At 41.8% G+C, this 20,658-nt stretch overlaps 1 long non-coding RNA gene across 1 annotated transcript; it reads right to left on the bottom strand.

The window, feature by feature from the left end:
- Positions 1-10,537: 10,537 nt before the first annotated feature.
- Positions 10,538-20,032, bottom strand: LOC125697787 (uncharacterized). Its single transcript, XR_007378926.1, has 3 exons — positions 19,915-20,032; positions 10,738-10,924; positions 10,538-10,631 (listed from the first exon to the last, which is right to left on the bottom strand). It is a non-coding gene; the product is annotated as an uncharacterized LOC125697787 (long non-coding RNA).
- Positions 20,033-20,658: the final 626 nt, after the last annotated feature.

The raw sequence follows: 20,658 nt of genomic DNA, 5'->3' as shown, positions 1-20,658 counted from the left end.
GTAGCAGTCACGGTAATTTTTCATGACTATTTCTTCTCTACATACACACAAATAAGCCTTTGTACAAGGCGCTGTACTTCTTTACGGCTCATTTCCTCCACAGAAAAAGAAGAAAGGTACTTCACAATAAAGTTTCCCCCTCATCCTCTCCAAAAAAAATTGCACATTCTACCTAGTATAGTAAATACATCTAGGTAGCTCTCCCTAGAAAACAATAATATTATAATAATAAAATATATACCCAAGCAAGGGTAATAGACTGCCAGCTGACTTGGAGCACCACTGGTCGTAAAATTAAAAAGCATCTGAGAAAAGGCAGGAGTAATATATGAGACAGGCCTTGGAGTTGAAGATTAAGGCTCCATCTCTCTGTGTTATTGCAGGCTCCCTACGACCTTGGGGAAGTCACCCATGTTGGTGGCACATCCGTCTCCCTTGTTGGGGATGACAGGAAACAAGAAAGGCTGCACTATATCCTTCATCTGGAGGATTCAATAAGCAGACAAGTATTTGCAAGGGAGGGCTTAAGCATTCACAGCTTTGCTTTTGTGGCAGAGAAATGGATGAGGGAGCTGGGAGGGATTCCCATGAAGCATCTCCCATTACTTTGCAGCTGGGAACTGAACAAAAATAACCACCCATCTTCAGAGAACACCCATTCTATAAATTTAGCACTGGTTTGACATGGCAGAGACTCCAATCCTGCTCCCTGGTGCTATTGGGGTCCTGGACAACCCTGGTTAGGTGACACAGCAGCATTCAGGCTGCAAGTGTCTTTGGGGAAAAAATCCACAGGAAAACACTACCACGTTTCATTAAGTGATTATCCAGAGCTTAAGTGAAACCTGTTGCCCCCAAGATAACAATTACACCCGACATCCTCAGAACCGAAGCAGCTCAAGCAGCATCACGTTTAAAACCTCCTGAATGTTTTATTCAGATATCAAACCTGGCTGTCCTCAAGACACTTCTTCCAGTGTCAATGGAATTACTCACAGCTTATACCAGACAATAATTGTGCTATGCACAATTCACATCGCATGGAGGATGGCTTTCTCTCAATAAAATCAGGTTAAGACCATTGGTATGAACCATCAGGAATCCTTTGACTGTAATAGGAGCTGAGGATGTTGGGCCCAGGGCCAACATTGCAGTTTTCAGCATAGGTAATCACTGGCTACATCCCTCCTCCCCATCCACTTCTCACTAGAAAGATTTTATTTCAGATCCATAATTGCAATGCATTTACCAACACAGTAGGGTCCTATGTCATGCATTAAAATAGAAAGTCCTCGTACACCTTTCCTGCTGGAGTTTAACACTGCCCAGAAGAAATGCAAGCGATACATTCCCATTACCAGATCACTGCCTGTTGTACTGCAGCACAGGCTGTGTTTGTGGTCACAGCCTGATGTTGTTTGGTGGTTTGTTTTTTCTTTTTAATACATATATACACCTATATATTTTCCTTGAGGCTTCTCTCTAAGATCAAGAGCTGGGAGCTGATAAGATAAATGAACACTCTGTTTCTTGAGCTCCAACTATGGAAACAATTCCTACATACAGGAGATAAATCACTGCACTTAACTCAGTGAAAGTTTGCTTAGCACAGAAAATAGGGAAAACTACAAGTATAAAAAGTGAAATGGCTGTCAAAGACTGATTAAAAGCCATCTTGAATCTCTCTGAAGACTTGGTACACAAAGTATAATATTACCTAGCCTCAGTTGTTCCATTTTTTCTTTCTGAAAAAGACCTTTTCCATCTCCCTTCTTTTCACAATGCAAATCGTGCCTTGTCTTTTGTATTCAAGCCCCACATGCAGAGATCAGCCCAAACCAAATCTAGTCTTAGTTCTAAGAGATCTCCAGCATGGCCAGTTTCCAAGACAGCATCCCAGTATCCTACTAAGCAAGCATGACCTATATACCTTTTTCCCAAGAACATGACCTTTCCCTTTGCCATCTTCGAGGCATGTTATTTAGGCAGCCACGCTTTTCCCACAGTGCCAAATCCCCGTGTATGCCTAACCCCTTTATTCCATAGAATCATAGAGTCATTTGAGTTGGAACAGACCCTTAAAGGCCACCTGGTCCAACCCTCCTCAGTGAACAGGGACACCCACAGCTCCATCAGGTGCTCAGAGCCCTGTCCAACCTGACCTTGGTTGTCTGCAGGGATGGGGCACACAACACCAATCTCAGCAACCTGTGCCAATGCCTCATCACCTTTAGTGTAAAAAACTTTTTCCTTATACCCAGCTTAAACCTCCCCTTTTTCCATTTGAAACCATTCCCCCTTGTCCTATCACAACAGACCCTGAATTAAGAACTGTCCCTTTCTTCCCTATTTCCCTGCCCTCCATACTGCACCAAGGGTTTGTTACATACAAAATCCTACCCCACAGCAATCAATCTTTCCAGAAACATACACCACCAACCCACAGAATTTGAAGGGGTCAGGAGGATGAGAAGGGGCAGCACTTATGAACTGATCTCAGTTATTTCCTTCTAGGGAACTGGGATTTATTTGACAACAGCTTAATCCATTTATAATGCACAGTAAAGGAAGTCACAAAACCCTGATTTTCTTCCCGGAGAACTATAAAGTTTTGCTTAGCTTTTACCCTGGGGAATATGAAATAATCAGGATGCAATGCACTCATCTGACACATCCCTTAGTTTGCTTGCAGGTTGGATATCGGCAGGAACAGCAGGCTTCCCCAGAACATATGTGCAAATATTCAAGAATAGCAAACAGCAAGGATAAACAGAGTTGGACCAAACAGCTCTGCTGAATAGAAGTGAATGTTTGCGAACGCTGCTTTGCAGTATTTGACCTGCACTAATGAGCTCTCTGTATTCAATAACCTGGTCTTTCATGCAAAGAAACCTCTCTGATGAAGGGCGTGCACTCCTAGCTTCCCTGTGGGCTTCAAAAGGGGGTCCTGATTGAGCATCTGAGACAACACCAGGTTATTATAGGTGCATATAATTCCCTGAAGCAACCGGCTTAAACATATATCCTTGATGAGAACTCATATTTACTAATTATTGTCATTCATCAAATGAATCCACTGAGCCTTAATGCCACGTTAGCATTGGAACTCAACACCAAACTGCGTTTTTTTTAGCTCTTATAATTTGAACCTTGCCTAACATATAAATTAACTGTGTCCCAACGATGATTCACTGGAATGTGTCAATTGAAGAATGTCAGTAATTTTGAGGGAGACACTTCCATATTTTCAGAAGTAAGCAAGAAAACAGAACATTAAGATTCCGCAAAAGAAAAATAAAATCCCCACAGTTACACCAGAAATTTAACTTCAGTGGAAGGATAATATTTATCTGGAGGAGCAGTGGCTCAGAACAGATGCTGCCTCCAGGATGAATTATTAATACACATTAATTGTGGTGAAGACTTTTCAATTTCCAAGTGTTTTTGAACAAAAAATGGGGGACTTAATAAAACAACTCCTCATTCAAGTGCCTTTTAAGTCTGTTTTGGCCTCCTGAAAAGAAGCAGAATTTGCATTTAAGGGAAGCTTCTAGGAAAACACGGAGTTCAAATTGGAATGTGTTTCTGACTTCATTATCAATTTGTCCCTGTCTAAAAGAATAAGGGAGGGAAAGGAAATGGGAATGGGAAGGACACAATATAGAAAGACCAATTCCAGCCACCTCCAGCATACCAATAAGCAGACAAGGCAATCCAGTTCTTTTCTCTTTGGTAACATTGGTTTGAACAGCACTCACAACAGTTGTCAAGGCACAAAAGCAACATCTGGTAGGAGAAATTTGGATCCAAATTTCATTCATCTTTAACTTTCAGGTATAACAGGATTAGTGCTGGTCAGACAAAAAATATTTTAGCTTTTATTTTCTTCTATCTTCTTGAAGATTTGCAGTGTGGGAAAGGGACATATTAAGACAGAAAATGAAGGCTGAATACCAAAAATTAGCCATCCTTCTCAAACAAATTCACACTGCTGACCATGCAGGTGTGGAAGCAGCTGCACAGCACTCAGACAAGAAAACCAGAGGTATTCTCCTCTTCTGCCTCTCAAGAATCCTCCCCCAACTCAGACAGAATAGAACTACGATTACCCACATGCAAGCTGCAATTTTTATCTCTGCCTTTCCTTTCCTGTGACTTTACTTCGACAAGTCTCTTTTCTATTAAGTGCTTCATCAGACAGCCACAGAAAATGCTGCATAAAAAACAACCTACATGCATCTTACAGCTCCTTCAATTTGTCAGCCTGTTTTTCGTTCTACGCTGTTGTTTCCAGCACTCTGCTGAGCTGCAGTTTGCTTGTTTGAGCAGGGAATCCCTTGGTTTTACCTGGCTCTGAACATTTGTGTGGCTGACACTTGGAACACAAGAAAATGTTTCCTGGCAAAGAATAAAACAGAACAAGAGTTTTTGTGGGAAGCTAATTGTGAATTTGATCCTTCTTTTCCCTCTCTAAACAGTGCACAAGGTCAGAGAAAACATTGCTGTTTTAAGCACCTGCACCCTCACTGGCAAGGAGCTGAATAAGGGGATGTAGAGGGGACTGAAGCTCACAGCCACTTTCAAAATCCAAGACAAGATCCCACCATTATAATCAGCCTTACTAAATGCTCCTTTCCAAATTGAGTGGAAACACTGGCATTGCATGCAAGGTTACCAGCTCTACTCAAAGTATTTGAGTAGAGGGAAACCTATAAACACATTGCCACACTTTGTTTCAAAAGTGCAGACTTTGATGGGGATGAAGGCTGGTGGTTGTTAGAGAAACTTAGATCTGTTTGATCTCCAACTCAAGGCCCATCATTTCCTTAGTAAAAATAACATAGCATTAAAAATAGCTTTTAAACTGATCCTCTCTGTACGTTTTCCCATTTACTCATTCACACAGCAGCCAATGAGAATGCAACCGCTCGTACAGAAAGCAACAAAGTCTCAGATAAAGGAACAGCCACGACTTCAAGTGTGGCTCTCCATGAAAGATGTTAGGTGTCAGCACTGAGAACATCCCAACTACCAACAGGGCTGCAGGAAGATGGTTTCCTCACCCTCAATGCTAAATTTAATCAAGATGCAGCGCTGCCACACAGAACTAAATCTGCCCAGTTTGCTAGTATGAGCTGCTAACAATTACATGGAAAAAACTTGAATTTACTTCGATATCAGTAGCAAGCCTTGCCTGTGCAAAGCACAAAAGCTGAAGTTGCCCCAGATTTCATCTATTTTGTTTCCACAGCGGCACTTTGTATCTGCACAAAACAAACCTTCTCAGCCCAACCTGGAAAACAAACTGTTGATCAACACAAAGCCAGGCGATGCCCCATTTAATTAGCATAAATCAGGAGAACTTCCACTAACAACTGAACTGCAAGGCCCCCAGGCTTGAATTCTGTACCTGAAGCAATAAACAGAAGTTCAAATACAAAGCACATAGGGGACAGGAAGCATCAGGATCTCCCCCAGCTGAGTGACCCCAGAAGGATGCAAGCAGAAGGTGTGTGCTCAAGGGGTATCCTTAGAGGAAAGATAACAAAGTGGATCAGAGAGAAAACAGGCACTTAGTCAAAGCAAGACCCAGTGCCAACACTTAGATTTTTCAAATGAATATTTTTAAAATCAATCTGTAAAGAACCTAAGTGGGATATTTACCGCAAGCATTACTCACAATTTATTTTTTTTCCCCAGAATACAGAGGTTTAATTAGATAGCAAGCATCAAGAAACTATTTTTGATTAAGAAGACAGGGCCAGAAGCAGAACAAAAACAAATATAAACAAGCAAAGAAGAAAAAAAAGTACACAAAGAAAGCCAGAAGATTCCTTGTCTTTATCTTAATAGTCAGCTCTCACCTCTCTAACAAAGCCTGGGCTGATTCTATCACCCTCCACTGAGTTACACCATATGCAGATGGGGATATTTTGGTAGGTTATGCCCATACGGCCATATGTAGATGACCTCTGTCACTCCTTAGGCCCAGTCAACTCCTGGCCCAATCCAAGAGTTTCACAGAAATGTTTTTTCCCCCCCCTGCAAAGCCTATTTTAGCTTAGAGCCACTGGTTTGCTAGTCCTAAGTGGAGTAACTGCAAAACAAAGGGGTAGAGGAATCAGGAGGAGAAGAGCCAATAATTCTCCCATTAGCACCACAGCTGAGCTAGTGCTGGAAGTGTACATTAAAAGTGGGATATTAAACCAATAAAAAGATTCCCTTTAGTGGAACACACATGAATCATTTATAGTACCCTCAAAAATCTTAGGATCCTGAGTTAAGCTAAAGCTCTCCAAGCAAGAGCAATCAATACTCAATTTCACAAAGATTTCAGACTCCCCAGGCTTTCCTCCCCCAAAGCCTCAAGGCACTGCACCCCTCCCAAGTGCATCAATAATCCCCATGCATCAGTGCAGGGACTTCAGCTATGAGTCACAGCGGTGTCACTGCCAGCCCCAGGCACAGCTAAACCCAGCAGACACTGAGATCACCCTGCAAATATTGGCCTTACAGCAGAACCAGCCAACCAACCTGCATGGACATTCAAAGTGTTTGCAGAGGATCCACTGGGTGTACTTAAGTAGGTGCTGACTGACCAGCACAACAGGGTGGATAGACAATTGTGATACCATTCATTTCCAGTTTACATTTACTTATAAAACCTCCTCACTAGAAAACATTGGGAAGTACAGAAGGTTTTAGTTGCCGGCTGAAATTATGATTTATTTATTCTCATATATACACAGTTTGGGAGCTGAAGAAATTAGAAAGATATCACCTCAGAAATACATTTGCCTTGGATAGGTCTTGTTTTACTGTCTGTTTTAAATAGACAAGTAATAATTTAAAAGAAGTGACAAAAGCACGTTACTAATAAAACCTTTATTATTTGTATTAATTAAAGTTGCTTAGTAGACTTGGATACCAAAGATAAGAGCATACTGTAAGCATGATTTGATCATGCAGAGTACACAGGAAGGATGGGGGAAGAGGAGGTGCAAAGAAACAACCACAGCTGAAATGGCTATAGGAAAAAATATTCATTAAAAAAATCTCAATATTCTAATGTCATAGGACAGCCATCCTCCTGAATGCAGCAGAAGGTGTAGATCTTACAAGAATATCATGCAGGTCTGGATGACACTGACTACATAATTAACAGAACTGGTATTTAAATGACTATTTTAGGATTAAAACAAAAAGATATTTTTAAGCTGGGTTCTTGTACTTGGGGGTAATTGAGGAGAAAGATGTGGACCCTATGGCAACAGAACCCATATAATGAAGCCACAAAGAAGGTCACTGTGATCCCAGAGTGCTTCAGAGGAGATCCAGCCCCTGAAAGCATGGTAGAGCTTGATATCACAGACAAAGCACTGTGAGATGCATCCCAATAAGTTGCATGCAGTTCAAGCACAATTTAGAAGAGATGAATTCTGCAAGAGACAGAGGATTCTTAGCTCAGTTTGAGTAATGAAAAGACTTTTATGAAAACTAAAAAGAGCTGCTCAAAGCCTTTGGTTCCCAATTCTCTTAAAATGAAAATATTTGAAGAGTGCACTAAACTTTTCTTTAAGAGGGCGAGACAGTCCCTCAGTTCCCCAGACAGCAGCCTGCATTACAGCCAGTGCAGGCAGCTGAAAAAGTCTTTAAAGAAATTATATATATATATATATATATATATATATATATATATATCTCCCTCATTGCAGCTTGCCTGAGCACCCCATAAAAAGAGGAATTACTACAGTGGAAGAGTGAAATTGATTATGCAGATAGCACTGTCAAATGCAGGAGGGAAAACAAACTAGGAAAAATAGAGCAGAATAAATTGTTTCTGCAATCTCAGAGTTACTTGTAAAAAAAATAAATAAATAAATAAAATAAAATGCAGGGAAGGACAAGGTGGCTCTTTGCCTTTAATAAGGGTTTCCACTTGTCCTTTCATATCAAAAGCTGTACTTAGATGATTCTGTTTTCCTCTTTTCCCCTCTGCACAAACACAAAAATCCTGGGAAATCATTGGCAAATTACCCAAAAAGAAGGATGGAGAAAACTGTTTAGATGAGGAACCAATCAATAAAACTGCTCAGAGCAAATACTCATCTGCATCCTGTTTGAGATTGACAAGGGAGGTATTAATATTGCATGTGCTTGTCTAGTGGATAAAGTAATCGAGCACCATCAAAATGCAAAGCAGCTCCTGCAAGTTTGCGTTTTCTAGCAGTTAAGTCTGCTTTTCCATCTGAATTCCTTTTCTCCTGTAATGCCATCTAGAGGAAAGCAGGCAGGTGGAGGGGGCATAGATAAAGGGAGGAGAAGGCAGCAGGTCCCCTGGCCTGAGCTAATGACAAGAGTTAGGCTCTCCAATTTATGAAGCCATTGGAGGAAAAGTGAGCCTTGGCTCCGACACCTTGCTGGGATTGGCATAACGGATTGCACTGAGCAGTGGGTGACTCAGCAAGAGGATTTCCCACTGTACCTTTCTAAGAAAGGCACCACTCCTGTGCTTTGGCTGCCAGAGAGATGCAAGTGCAGAGGATTTCTGTGATTTACATCTGCAAACGATGGAAAGAAAAGCCTTCGACATCCCAGATTTAGCAGAGGGAATAAAGGAAAAATAAAAATCAAACTAACATTTGCATTGAATTGTAGCTGCTTCCAGGGAAACCAGCAGAGTGACACAAATTGGGTTAGGAAAGGGTCTGGACTCTTATTTTCACTGGCATCCTAATTCTCCTTACTGGAATCTCGGGTACTGAAACCCTACTTCATCACCCTATTGATTTAGTGAAGATTGAGACTGATATAAGGAAGTTCTTTACAACAAGGATGGTAAGGCACTGGCCCAGGTTGCCCAGAGAGATGGTGGGTGCCCCACCCCTGGAGATGCTTGAAGTCAGGCTGGATGGGGCTCCGAGCACCTGATGGAGCTGTAGGTGTCCCTGATCATTGCAGGGAGCTGGACCAGATGGCCCTCAGGAGTCCCTTTCAACTCAAATGTTTCTATAATTCAAATTTGTTTTCAGAGGGGCTGTGTTTGTGAAGGACAGATTTGGTGACAACCAGACAACAGCACCCCCAGCCTTACAGCCCTACTCCGCACAGTGTCAGGGACTGCAGCCCCAGCTCCTTAATCCCACAGGGACCAACACAAAGTGAAGATGTGTTACAACCTCAGCAATTGGCTTGCCACATGAATTATAGAGTAATGCTTGAAATGCATCCTTTCTTCATCCTACACACAATTAAGACTTCTCTCAGATCACAGCTCCCACTAACACACACACACACACTCCCATGCCAATACAGACCTTGCTGTCTGAGGGCTCAAGCTATCTCCTCAGAATTCCCCCATAGCTTTCAAAACTCATAATGACCTTAGGCACTTTAAACAAGAGGGAGCAAAAGCACAAACCTGTCAGAGATTTTTAGGAATAAAACTGTTCGGAATATTTTGTTCTGACAAACATTGGCTTCATTTTTATCCTTGAAACACAGAGGACATTTTAAAGTCATTGTATGGGTGAAATTGGCAGTAAATAAGGCCATGTTATCAAAGTTTGATGCTTTTGAAAGGTCTAACTGGAAAGAAAAAATGGTTATTTTATTCAGGTCTGGACAGACCCTGATTTATTTTAAAAGCATATCATTGAGGGGGAGGAGGGAAGGGGAAGAGTGTACCTTGTCTGAAAGATGCTTAAATTTGCTTTACCAGCCTGAAGTTAAATATAAATACTCCTCAGCTTCATACAGAGACAGAAAAGCCCAATTTCCACATTCAGTCTCCAAAGCTCACCAATGATTCAAAGATTAAAAAAAAAAACACAACACCCATAATTGATTGACAAGGATAAACACGCTGCATCCCAAAGCTCTCCTGGCTTCTCAGAGGCAACCAACCCTGTGACTCTGCCCCACAGCTGTGCATAGGCCATGGGGTTTTAAACCCACTGAGACCTGTCTGTGGAGCTGCAGCTCATCCAAGCAGGCACTGTAAAGCAGCACTGACAGCAGCAAGGAGCCCTCAATATTCAGTAACACGAGTACATCGTAGCTGAGCACACCACTGTCAGAATGAGCCGAGGTGCTCTTTTAATTTGTTCTGTCATAAAACAAGTTAAAATCAGAAACAGCTAACGAGAACACACCAGAGCCACTGCTTAAAGAGGATAAAATTGGAGCTGATTTTTATCCTTTGTAGAGTAGTTCTCAGAATTTTAGATTTGGGACTATACATGTCAGTTTTAATGGCTTTTCTAGAAGACTGTATAAATAGAGGAGGGTTTCAATAAAATACAACAGTTGAGTCAATGAAAAAGACAACTGCTGCAGAGCAGTGATTATCCCTCCAGGATCACAGAGAGGTTAATTTGCTGAGAGCTCAGCAGACGTAACACCAGCTGCTAAGCCAGAGCAGGGTGGGCTCTGGGAGCATTCAGAAGAAACTGATCCTCCAGAAGAGTTCAGCTGCAGCAGCTCAGGGCAGCTTTGCAGCCAGTTCTGATCCCTGTGGGGGCACAGCTGGGCTGGGCGGCACCAACTGCCCCTGGAACAGATGAGATTGGAGACATGCTTTGACACTGGAGACACTGATCTGCTACCAAAACAGGTTGTGTTCCTTCGCTCTGAGAGAGAGGGACAGCAAAGGAACGAGAGATGAATCACACTTGACACTGCTCTTCTAATGTATTCCTTCAAGATGGCTAGAGCAACAGATGTCCATGCACTAACCTTGATTGAGAGGTTATTTGTGCTCAACACACTGGAAAATGGTTCAAGAACAACTGTTCATCCTTTCTAATATCACTGTTGTTAGGCTGCCAGCATTAGAGTATGTTTTGGGTTTTGGCAACGTGAGAACAGAGGAGAGAAGCTAGTTGGAGTCATTCAGAGCACAGCTCCCTTTTTGGAAAGTTCCCTTAAAAAAAAAAATAATAAATATCACAGTATCATCCTTGGGAAAAAGGGTTCTTGCATGCACTCCATTTTTACTATATCAGCCTGTAGACAAGACGTTAGGCTATAAAGTTTATTGAGCTCATTACCAAGATTCCCAAGTGATTCTCAAAGTAAGCTGATGGAAAACAATAACTTTAGAATCACTAATGTTGGAAAAGACCTCTAAGATCACCAAGTCCAACCCCAACCCATCCCCACCATGCCCACTGACCACATCACTCAGTGCCACACCTCCACAGTTCTTGAACACCTCCAGGAGTGGTGACTCCCCCACCTCCCTGAGCAGCCTGTGCCAATGCAACATCACTATTTCTGAGAAGAAATGTTTGGTAATAAACTTTGAAGGATATCAGCACACAGCTCTCAGGAGGTGTTCTGCAGTACAAGCATCTGCAGGCCTCAGTCCAGGCAATCCTTGTTGTAAGAAGAACTGAATAAGTCTTTGCAAAGTGACTGTGCAGCAAGGCAAGGGATCACAAGTCACGAGTTCAGGGAATTTTTGCTTGTTATTAACACTATTATAATACCCCTTGGGGAAGCCTCAGCACATTTTCCAGGCATTTTCTTTTCATCTTGAAAACGCTTTCCTCTCCCCACACCACATTACATTAAAAAGACACTTGCATTTTCACACTGCAGAAAACAGAGCCAAGTGAGAAGAGTCACTTATTTAACAGTGCACCAAAAAAAGCCCCTGTAGGCAGTTTTCTTTTGCAGGCTGATGGCTCAGCAGCATTGTTCTGGGTGGATATCACCGTAAATCTTCCTTCTGTAGTATATCAGTCCATATCCATACCCAGGAACAACAGCTGATGCAGCTGTACTATTAAATTGCTGAAGGTGAGTAATTCAACTGGATGCTGACAGCAATGGAGGGAGTCCTGGGTTGGTCAATATCAAACCTGGAGTAACAGTCCAGAGCTAATACTCTTTCTATTTTTGCTTTGAAGGGCTACTTAAAGAAAACACAAGATGAGGCATTTGTATTCTATGAGTGTGAAATTCAAATGCAAACAGATAGAAAAATGTTACTAATGCCTCCGCAAACAGTCCCCAAGGCCGAGTTGTTTCATATTCCTGATCAAAAGCAAGCTCTATTCATAAGGGCTGTTCCTTGGGGATTATAATAAAGTGTTTTAGCCATCTCTGATTCAGTGCACTTTTAATCCCATAGGAACTGCTGTCATTTCAGGAACTGGTAATGGATGAGAGGAGAACCTATGCCTCATCCTTACATGGGAGGGGGGGAGGAAGGAATAAGAAAGGAGGGTTAATTCACTCCAGATGGTTTACATTTTAACATTCTCCTTCACTGCACCTCATTGTCATTAAAAAGGTTTTGAACATTTCCCTCTAACACTTCTTCCTAATAGTGATTGTTCTGGACAGAAAATAGACTTTCTTGCTACAGCACAGCAACCTGTTACACCTCCTGTCCCATCCCAGGCATTCAGCTGCAATAAGGAAGGGCAGCGTGCCCTTGAGCACAAAGCATAGGCAGGTGCAAACAAATTCAGCAGATGCAATACAGCTCCAGTCTAAAGTAAAATGTAGCAGCTGGTCAAGCACATGGGGAATTCACTATCATTTTAGGGCTGCCCAAAACATTTCAGGACATAATTGATGCCTCTATATTAGTGATTTAGTTGAGAGCAGGTGTATGCTTTGGAAGCAAATCTCCCACCCATCCCTCTTCACAACTTTTTGGTCTGTATCATGGAGCAATCTGAATGGAATACTTGCTTTCCTTCTGAAGGAACCAGACTGCAAGTTGCTCTCCAGGTGGGAACAAATGTGCTTCTGCTCCCTGCACATCCCTGTCCATCCAGGCCATTAATCTGAGTTCCTGAGAGGTCAGATGATGCTGTATGGGAAATTCCCCACTGGAAAGATGTTAAAACACCACCAAGCTATAGTATTATCAGACCCAGAGATCAGCAGAGACAATTCCCTCAAACAAGCAGTTCAGAGTTAAATCTTATTCAAGATTATTAATAAAAACTTGGGATTAAACAGTTGCATCGTATGTTTACATCAGGATCCTATGGAAAAAAAAAATCAGTTAGCTCAGAGCTCATGTTAGTATCTCTAAAAAAAAAAAAAAAAAAAAAATCTTTAAGTCCACATCTGCATTACTTATGTGAATTTCAGTAAGAAGTAGCTTTAAAAGTAAAGGAATGGGAGCTCACTTCTATTTCAGACAATAGGACAAAACCCTTAAAATTACTGCTTATTATCAGCAGTCTCCACTATTAGAACACATCGCCCATTGAAAGAGACACAAATACACAACACAGCTTTATCACTTACTAATGCTGCACTCCAAGGCTGCAGTGCACTCGCCCTTATTAATGGGATATAATGGAGTTTTAGAGCACATCCTGCTGTTCTAACAAAAGAATTAGCAATTTGCAATAAACTCCCGTTACCAGAAGCCGCGGTCTCTCTCTGCAGGCGATCTCTCAATGAGGGTATAACTAGAGACAGAGCCTGAGGACCTCCCTGAGGGATGAGCAATCGCAAAGCCTGCAGGCTATAGGGACACTCAGAGTCCCCAGATGTCTCACCTTTGCCATGTTCCCACATGACTTCAATTATGTCTTATGGGTGCTGCCATGCTGATTGCTGGCCCTTCCACAAGGGCAGAAGCAGGACTCCCAGGCACCCGACAACTTGCAGATCTACACATTACTTCTAATTCTTAGCTCTTGACCACTTACCACCTGCTTGGCATCCAAGCCAAAATACTGAAGATACCACCGATCTAACTCAAAGTGAAGAAAACAGATTTGTTTTTGCCTATGCAATGCTGTTCTCTTTGTTTTCTTAAATTTAACATCCTTTCCTGAGTCATGTCTGATGCATTCAAAAAAACTTAGTGGAATACAAAAATCTGAAAGTACTGCCATCAGCTGAGCTGCAAAAACAGCAATTTAGCTCAGCCTAAGGGTAGCATATATAATATAAAGCAGACTTTTTCCTGTGATATAATTCAGATAGTCTTAATGGATTTTTCCCTTTTTAAACAGCTGTGAAGTAACTGACAATTATCATGTCTTCAATTAAACACACTGTGGGGCTTTTGAGGAACCTAGCGTGAAAATGTTGTCTAGAAAAAAAAGATTACAAGCTGCTAAGAGTTACTGGTAAGTTAATTAAGTGAAGATTGCCAGATTGCCACAAACTGGTATGGGATTCCTAGATCATCCCCCCTGGGAAAGAAAAAAAAAAAGGCTCTTGCTGATGATGAAGGTAGTACAAAGGAGAAATAATCAAAGGCTGGTGTGCAAGGAGAGCTCGTGTCATGTTGGCTCTGCCAGGTGTGCTGGGGCTCTTCATCTTCTGTTGCGTTTAATGAAGAGAAAGCTCTGCCCTGAACAAACAGCATACAGCACAAAAGAAAGAAAATGGAAGAGTTTTGTGCAGTCAAAAAGTGAATTCCTGACCACTTCTTGACCCTGCAGTGGTGAGACTGGTGTCATTGCTGAAGTAGATAAAAATGTCTTTAATGTTCTGTCTTTACAAGAGCCTTTCTCTACAGCACTTCGGAGGGGCTAATCTAAAGAAAATGGCTGAATGCATTACAGCAGACAGCACTCAGTAATCATGCACTTCCAATCCCTAGATGTCTTCTGAAGGTAGCAGTTATGAATAAATAAAGCAGTAAAGTGCTCATGAAACCTGCATATAAAAAAAACACCCTGTTTAAGACCAGAGAATTCCTGTATCAGTAATAGCCTCTAAAAATCCAAGTATGACACCTAAAGAGGCGGCAGAAACATGGCTCTTCAGTTCTTTTTACTTTCTATTCCCACTTCCCACTCAGTCAGTTAAAAGGTACATCCTTTTCCTTTTTGTTCCATGTCAGCTTCCTTGCTGCTCTTGGGAGCTCTCAAGTCAGGGATTCCCAGGGATGACCCTTCTTCCTGGGGACAAGGCAGCCCAAGCTCCAGCACCTATCCTTCAGGAAGACTGCACAGGGAAAGCAGCAGGATGGACTTTAACACTTGCATGCGGAGGTTGCATGGCCTGCTTTCTGCCTTTGCATGGGTCAGGCGTAAAGCCAATAAGTGCCAGTCCCTGGGAGCAGACTGTCTCCTTGGGAGCCCTGAAGAGACTGCACTCACACCATGCAGCTGCTCAGCAAAAATGTTTGGGCTTTGTTGGAAAACTAAAAAGGGGAAAAGAAGAAAAAAAAAAAAAAGGTATAAAACTGTCAAACAAACCAGCTATCTAACAGATCTCGCCAAAAGGAACAAGCCTATTGAAGGAATTGTTTCCTGTGCCTATGTGTCACTGCACTATACTCCACGCATAATTATTGCTTAAATCCAGCCATCCCATGCATTATTAATAGGACCAGCCAACCTCAAGTCCCCATGCAGCCTTAAAGCAGATATATAATATATTCCTGACAGGAAATGGGCAACCATCCGTTTTCAGCATTAGACTATGCAAGTAACTTGATTGGCTTTTTTGAGCTGGCTTTGTCCTGGCATGATCAACAAGACTGTCCCCCCCATCCCCAAACTGCCTCTACTGTCAAGTCTGAGCAACATTTCCATATTTCTCCACAAAACATTTAAATTCACCCTTTACCTGGAGTAACAAAATCTTGTATGGTTGCTGAAACACACTGGTAACAGAGCAATCTATGCATACTGATGGCAGAAAAGCAAGAGGTAGTGGGCACTGTGAGGAAAAGGGGTAGGAAGAACAAGTCACACCTTTGTTGAAGGCAACGGAGGAATTTCTATGCTGTTCATGCATATTTGAGGTGGGGAGCTTGTTATCAAATAGAGGGATATGCCGACTTACTAGCTTGTAGTTCTTCATAGCTCAGATCTGGGCAAGAAGATTCTCTCCCCTCCTAAACTCACTCTGCACTCCTCTGCTCATTATTTCTAGCAACTTGTGCTAGGTTGTAGGGTAATCTTCATTTATTTTTCATTTAATAGTAGATGACAGCAAATTGGATCTCTTGAGCATTTCTTGCATTCTCCTGTGTAAAACAGTGCCCTGTCCCCTTTACAATCTCCCTGTATTATGAAGTGATCCAGTAGTACCCAACATCAAGAAGGATTATTCATTAACAATACTGAGTGATTCAAAATATCAGGACTGATAAGTTTAAATGCTTCAACAACAAGCCAAGGAAGCACACACAAATTATATGGTATTTTCTATGAAAATGTTCCAGTACAGCTTTAAAGAGGCAAGCAGCAATAGAAGCAAGAATATGCTTTGCTTAAAAAATTTTTTAAAGAGCACAAGGAAAGGAGGACAAGTCTACATAATAGTACCAAGTACATTCTTTCACTACAAAGCACAAAGAGCAGGAAGGACAGCAAGCATCAATTCCAGTGCTGAAGAGCTGGGATGCTTACAGCATCTCTGGGCTCTGCTTGCTCTCAGAGTAGGGCATGTCAGGTAGGCTACAGCTTTGGCTAACAGAAACAATGTGTCTGAAAGACAAAGATATTCAGCCAGCTGGTTGTGAGCATAACCCCTTGGGCTCTGGCTTGTTGCTGGGAAGCCTGGAGCGCTTGGCATTTGCTATCATTAGAAATGAGCCCTGAAGTTTTCCTGCTCACAGGGGGAGGCCCAGCAAGCGGATGAACAGATTCTCTGAGAGATGCTCAGCGTTACGTATTTCAGAGGAGCTAGGCAATTAATGTAGTAATTATCAGTACCTACATGCATACTTCCAATAAGATAAAAGTTAATTAGTTCTAACATCAGTGCTTCCCTTCTGGTGACAATCCCATCTTTAGGAAAAAAAAAAAGCTCAGTCTGCGAAGAACTGCAAAATTCCTCCATATCAGGTTGTTTGAAAAATCTCAACACGCTCAAAATAGCTATTTAGAATTCCTACTTACACTCTCAATTTACAGAATGAAATACAGCTTTCTGAATCCCTTTCCTGCATCATGGCAGCTGCCCCACTGCAATATGGTAACAGGGTATAAGAGCAATTCCAAACCAGCTCCTTTCTGTATCAACAGCCTAAAGATGCTATTAGCAAATTACTTGAACAATACATCACTGCTGAACCAGAACTTAAGAAACACTGAGTCATGCCACCAAATTAATGAAATTCATTTTAATCATAGATTTCCAAACCAAGCTCCAGCACTGTTTAGGTTCTTTGTCAACTGGTGGAATGTTCCACACATTCCCGTTCAGAAATGTGCATTTTTGAGGTTTAAGTTCAAGAGGTTAAAATGGCAGGGGTTAACCCACAGAGGGTCTAGGAGGTTGCTTGCTACAGCACGAGAATAAAATCAGCAAAATCAAACATCTGAAGTGAATAGCTACCTGCACCAGTGAAATGAACCATTTTGCAGGCATCTTGAGGTTTACTGCAGGGATCTTAAATCATGAGAGTTCACCTTACGTTTCAAAGTATATTTTTAAACTTGAGAGTATTAAACAAAAGGAAAAAAAAGGAAAAAAGTTTATCTTGCTTCACTTTTACTTCTGTGGTTTGTTAGACATTGTGGGAGTGTACAAAGATAAGATAAACCGATTTCAGCCTCCTCTTTCTTATGTTTATATCCAGACAGACCCCATTGCTTATCACTTTGCCATTTAGCTTTCTCTCTATTAAATGAGAAGAAGAGATGAGGGAAGAATTAGTTTGGGTGACCCCTGAGCTCCTTCCTGCAAGGAACATGGTGATCAACTCTCACTGTCTGTGAGGGAGCACCACCAAACGGGCTGTCTATCCAAGGTAGTGAAGGCTCTGGAGCCTGAAGAGCAGTCTGCCCACCTTTGTTTATTTCCCTTTAGTTCCTATTTTAGAGCTCAGAGCCCCTGTCAGCACTCAAATGATAGTGCAGATTGTTGGATTGCTGATGAGGATCCTGTTCTCTTAATATAAAGAAAAATCATTTGGATACAAGCATCTATCTCTAGGTTGCCTCACTTTTTGGTCCAAGCTCTTGAACACATCCACATACAGGACAAACCACTCCTTTCAGAACGTTTCCTCTTTATTTTGCTGTCTCACTGGCTTGCTGGTTAGACCTCAGAAATGTCAGGGAAGATGGCACAAAGGCAGAGGCTGCTCTAGGAACAGCTTTGTCCTGAAATGCATCAACCTCCTCTACCTTCACTCAGCGCTCACGTGGTGAATTGAAGTCCATCTTCTTAACCCCTATTCCTAGCTCAAATGGAAATCAAGATGACCTCAGTAACATAAAAGCACAGCCTCTGCTCTGAGTCTCTGCTTTAAGATTTCAAACATGCTGTACAAAAGGTAACAAGAGACTGGGATGAATGTGGGAAAGACTGAACTGACACTCTGGTAAGACTTCTAAGACAAGGATTTAAAATAAAGATCCTGCTCATTTTTCATGAGCACTGAAGGCACAAGAAACTCAAGGATCTAATCCAAAGGTCAAAAGTAGTAAGGAGGAATTAATTCATTCTAGTGCGAATGGCATCCTAGGAACAGCAGCAGAAACAGCACGTACTGAGATGGTACCATGACAATTAAGCTCAGTAGAAAGTGCATGAGTTGAGAAAATAGAATGGGAACAGAAAAGATAACGACCATTAACCTTACTCCAGCTGCGATTGTTGTCCACTAGCACTGCAGTGCACTGCATGACCCTAACAGGTTTTGAGAACAGGCATAAGAAGGAACAAGTTAGGGGGAATCCTTTTGCTCAAGTGCAAGGAAGAGATAGATTCAACATGCATCATTGTTCTTAAAACATCCCTGAGATTCCCAGGAGCTTGTTGCCATTTACTCCACAGCTTCAGCTCTAATCCAGAGATGCACAAGTTACGCTCCAGACTTGATCCTTGTTTTCTCTAAAAGGCAGGAGAGGGAAAACATCCTTTATGAGCACTGATCCAGCTGTACCTCTAGCACACCTGCTAGAATCTGCTAGCATTTACTTTTTCCCTGCTTTAGACTTCGTTCCTCCCACAATTCTTTTGTTTCTGCACGAATAAAAATCCCTGTTACCAAGTTGGACTGTCCCTTTCAGGAAAGGGCATGCTAGCACAGCAGATTGCACATCTCAAAAAAATAGAGTTTTAGTAGCTTAGGGTCACTGCAACAAATTACATCATCATATTCTTCTTCTTCTTCTTCCCTTGCCACTGGAACAGCAACCAGCTTCACCTCCTACAAGATCTCTGCATTCTAATGGGGTCTTTCAGAGGAAAAAACACATGCAGCATCCCCATATCATAAAAACCTTTGTACTGTGTGCATTGAGCTGTTCTAACTTATTGTTGTGGGTCTCTACCTAATCCAAATCACTGAGACACAGTCTGGGAAACGGTAAATGAGGTTGATAAAGAATTAGGAAAAATGCTGTCCAGGGGAAACATTGGCTCCAGCTTAACATTTCTAACTTCTCTCTTGCTTTTAAATGGGAGCAGAGAGAAAGGGAAAGCTCTCCTTTCCCACTCATTCCAATTACAATAATTCTTACTGCACCTGAAAAACCTCTATGCTATTAGAAAAATCAAGCAGCAGTGAGTACAACAGTTCCCAATGTAGTTGTCTCAGGCGAAGGCTAGTATTTCATCAGCAGACCATAAAACAACAGAAAGGACATTTTAGCCACAGTCTTCCAACACATTAGATAACTGACCAGAAATCACTAATGCCAATAGAAAAAGAGCTCAAGACAATCATTCACAGGCACGAGAACACATAGCCTGGATTTTCCTCCGGCAATTCAGCCATAGAGGCCATGACCTCCAGAGCTATTTCAACTGCTCGCTCCCACCCCTCTCCTGTGCTGCTAAAGGAGTTCATAGTTCTCCTGACAGTGGAGAAAATTGTCCACACCACCCAGATCTCTCATCTATCCTTGCATTAGAGGCTATGAAACATCCACACATAAACCTCATGACAATTCTAAACCTAAACGCATTCACAGGTTTATAGCAAAACTGCCCTTGAAGACCAAGCACTTCTCTTACCTTTAGATGACTTGGTTCAGCAGCAGAGCTCTCAGGTGTGTGAGGACACAACCAGGACACACAGGAAAGGACAAATTTTGTCAGTAGAATTGTAACACATTACACAAGTATCAATGAAACATCCCCAGCAGTCAACTTCAAAACTCAAATAACATGCAGAACAGCACAACTGCCCTTTATAGAAGGAGGGCAAGCTGCCTCCTAGGGCTCTGCAAATGTGATTGGAAACAGGTGAGGAGGCACAGCCAGGTGCACTAATCACTCCACACTCAACACTAAAAGAGACAGGAGGCTACTTTTCTTCTTTCTCTTGGCCTTACAATGAATGTTTTCAAAAGAAATGAAACATTTGGAAAAGTTTGAACTCACAGATCTGCTAGATTGCATTCAATATGCCTGAAAGCACAGTAAGGATGCTATGTTTGCAACCAATTTTCTGGATTATATCACTTAGAGTTACTGCAGCTCAAAGGAGAGAGGTTAGTATGCAGTTGTCTATGGAGAGGAAAGAATACGAATTAATGTAGCATATACTTTGGTTCTTGACACTCACTTATCTAAAAAGTCAGCAATCTCTGCCTCCTCTCCCCGCTCACAATTTAATGGGAGCTGCATATTTCTTGTATATAGCTTTAAGTTTTTTCAGAAGTAGAATAGGGAAACCAAAGGTGTGAAATGAGGGAAGTCTACAAGAACTTGAAATTCAATGTCATAACCTTGGTTACTCTCAAAAAGTCCAGACAA

This window comes from Lagopus muta, chromosome 9 (genome assembly GCF_023343835.1).
Source record: "Lagopus muta isolate bLagMut1 chromosome 9, bLagMut1 primary, whole genome shotgun sequence".
Lineage (NCBI taxonomy): Eukaryota > Metazoa > Chordata > Aves > Galliformes > Phasianidae > Lagopus > Lagopus muta.
The sequence above is the reverse complement of the archived record's forward strand: the minus strand, read 5'-3'. Positions and strand labels throughout refer to the sequence as shown.